At 39.4% G+C, this 3589-nt stretch overlaps 1 long non-coding RNA gene across 1 annotated transcript; it reads left to right on the top strand.

Moving 5' to 3' along the window:
- Nucleotides 1-846: 846 nt before the first annotated feature.
- LOC145453321 (uncharacterized) lies at nucleotides 847-3383 on the top strand. The gene is made up of 2 exons (XR_013919723.1): nucleotides 847-2164; nucleotides 3192-3383. It is a non-coding gene; the product is annotated as an uncharacterized LOC145453321 (long non-coding RNA).
- The last annotated feature ends 206 nt before the right edge of the window (nucleotides 3384-3589 follow it).

Here is a 3589-nt window from a genome sequence, read left to right as displayed (position 1 = left end):
GAGTATGTCGCGATTCGATGTTCAAGGAATCTCAGGTCATCATTAGGTTGATAGCGATGCTGGTCTCGTGTTTCAGTATTTGAGTCAATGACCCCGTAGATAAACCATGTTGAACGCACTGTGCAATGTTTGCTTACCCCTCATCTTTTCATTGGATCGCAATCTTGTGGTGTATAGAACTGATAAATATTGCTAATAGAACCGATTGATTCTAACTTTTTACTGATTCCAAATTCGCAGTTCCACAAGCATTAGCATCAGTCAGCGGCCCAGACAAACGCTGCGGATTGCAATCGGAAATGGTCCACACGCCAATTAATGACATTATGGTACTTCAAATAATATTTTTATTTGCTCGAAAACCCAGGGAAACCAAATTGTAACATACCAACTTTATAGAGCGTATTAATCATCTATGGGGTCTTTCACCATCAGCAAAAAACTATTTTTGCAGTAGTGCAATAAAGCGCATTGCCGTATTACTAGGCTAAGCGAAGACAATTGTATGGAAAGACAATGATCAATAAATAATATGGAGACAATAGTTTTATCCGATCAACACACACACTATGCACAATGCGATAAGACACTATGTGATGTAATGAACATATAGGAGGATGCCGAACGACGCGCAGTTGCGATCTCTTAAACTGACATCCACCTCGGCCTAGTGCCCAATGTCACAGTTCATTTTCAATGTTGATCTTCATGCCGTGGCTCGTTCTAGCTCTTCCCATTCCTTACGAGTGCTATCTTTCGTCGAATCGTTTTTCACCACCAAATCTCGAGGATGATGTGAACTGGTTCAGCAGATTTCTTGATATGAGGAAGATCTGTCATCATTATTATCAACCACACTCTTAGAAATATTCGTAGATTTACCCAAATTATACCGGTAAATTTGTCCCGTCAGTTGTATTAACGGTAAATGCCCGTTAAATTAATATACGGGCACGTCAAAAGTAAATTTACTTGTTTTTAAAGGTTAAAAAAATTACACATTAAGTTCGTAGAAGCAATTTACGGGATAGCCAGTATTTCAGATTTACTTTCTGATTTGTAAAAGCAATTTACTGGATAATCAGTATTCCGGATTTACTTTTGCATTCGTAAAAGCGATTTACTGGATAATCATTATTTGCAACATTGCTATCGCACTTACAATTCGATCATTTTACACGCTTACGGTCTTATGGACATATATTTGTGATTTTCGTCATTACATCATGTATCAATCATCAAGCAAATTACGACATCGATGGCCGTGCTGACTGCTAATCGGTGAATGGTATCCGAACATTTGGGCATTGCAAATACCATCGTTTATATCGATTTATAAATAGTATCCTTTGATACATCAAGGTCTAGCAATAGTAGCATGCCACGCGAATTCGGCATGTTATGTAGTTTTACTGCAGGTATGATCTTTTGTGTATTTATCTGTTGGACCAGTTCTGCCACCATTGTTGACTCCTTAACGCGTGTATGATGCAAACTATATGTATATAGCGTATAGCCGCCATGCTCCTTCGCCATTGCGACGAAAGTAGTACACGTCCTTCACCTTTTTTCCTGCGAATGGTCTTATGAATTGTTTGATCATGAATTCGTAGCTGCTCGAGCGAACAGTACATTGTGACGTCATACATATTCCAGACATAGTGGCGTCAGACGTCAGACATATCGGAGCCTTAGCACGTGCGGCTGAATGTTCCGAGATAGATATTATATCGACGCGATGTTTTCGTATTGGATAATAACAGGATGCGTTGCTGTAAGATATTAAGGGTTTCGAAGCCACAGCTTAACTCTAGCTTTAGAATATTGCAGGTGTTCATAGCAGATATTGTAGGTATAGCAGTATCCGAGCTCAAATCTGGCAAGTTATTCACAGTCCTGTTTCTGAAGACGTATGTATTTTCGTTACAGTTTAATGGTGAACAGAAGCTATGGCTTATAAGAATGTATTACATTTTCTGACATTGAACTACACGAAAATGGAAGCGTTATGGCATTATGAATCATGACGTCGAATGCTTATGTGATAGAATGGGATCATTTCGCCTCTCGCTTCTAGCACGATGCCGTGCGAAATACATTGGACGTGCGATGCAAAGGAATATTGCCAGAAAAGTTTGCAATCACGCTGGAAAAGATGATTCAGGTACGAAGTCCTAGGCCATGGGTATCCGTATCAAACTCAAGTTGCGTCACTGGCCGGATTCAAACTTTCAAACCGCTCGCGGGCCGGATCAGTCAAATCATTCGAAAATGTTACGGTACATCAAAACACCCTCACCTTACTTTTCGCTTGAATAGTTTATTATCAATCCTGCATACATTTTGCTATATTACATACCGGTAACATTCACGATCATATCATATGGATAGGCCTATATTCTAGCAGCGCCTTCACTCGCAAACAACGGAATTTTGGCAAAAATGCAAGGATTGATCGTTTGAATTAAACCGCTAAAACACTGACTCTAACGACGGAATAAGCTGACATATTTGTATGCTCCCTTTGTTTTATTCGTAATCTGCCGTTAACTCATCGTATGCGCTTTGAGGAACACAAGTGATTTAATTTTAAACGCAGACGTTAGAATTTGGCTCATTATTAATCGTCATTCGGGTTTCTCTGTCTGTCTGGGGCCTTTGAGTAGAAGTGATACAGCAGTGCGACTAAATATATTTGAATTGAATTTTTTATAACTATTATATTCTCCATGCGACCTGCATATAACAGTTTTTTTTCACTTCACGAATAACTACTTTTTGGCTCATTTCTTCATAAAAATATGAACTCAGTGTGCACTTTTTGGAGTTTTGGGAATTGGATGTCAGTATCACCAACTTGTTCCCGATGATGACTAGAGTAAAACCATAACACCACTGTCGGATAATTATATCACGGTCTATGGTCTTGACATTTGTGGCCTTGCGGAAAGTATTTCTTACAATAATATCTCAACATTTGTTAGAAAATGTGCTGGGAAATACAGGGTTTTTTCAAACTACTCAGAATTGCTTCGTAGGCCGCATGCGGCCTGCTGGCCTTATGTTCGACACCGCTATCCTAGGCCATCATTATTCGAGACAAGAATATGAAAAGTCGCAGTATGTCATACTATAGCGTCTCAAAGTTTCCAAATTGTAACTGTGTTGATGACAGCAAAATCATTGTTCAGATTATAGAAGAACCTACAAAAGAGCATGGCCCGAAGTACAGTCCTTCAACTGCTGCTGAAGTTTTGATGAAGCGCTCTTCATTCAGGCAGTTGCTGACGGATGATCTCCACAAGAAAGACTGGATTTTCGTCATTATCCACACTTACTTTTTTTTACGTGTTCCCGCACCAAATAAACCTGATTCAAATTTACTGGTCTCAGGGACCTGACGAGTATACTGATATTACAGCAGATTTCTGTTACCTTCAGTTACGGAAATTTTCCGTAAAATTTCCTACGGTCAGCATATGTAAAATCGTATTACGGGGAGAGTTATTTCGAATTTACTGGTCTCATCAGCGTAAAACTGCTGCACTGGACCAGACCAGTAACTTGGTATTACAGCCGTTTTCCGTTA

This window comes from Botryllus schlosseri, chromosome 13 (genome assembly GCF_051294905.1).
Source record: "Botryllus schlosseri isolate E-star chromosome 13, Bs_hap1, whole genome shotgun sequence".
NCBI classification, from domain to species: Eukaryota; Metazoa; Chordata; class Ascidiacea; order Stolidobranchia; family Styelidae; genus Botryllus; species Botryllus schlosseri.
The sequence above is the reverse complement of the archived record's forward strand: the minus strand, read 5'-3'. Positions and strand labels throughout refer to the sequence as shown.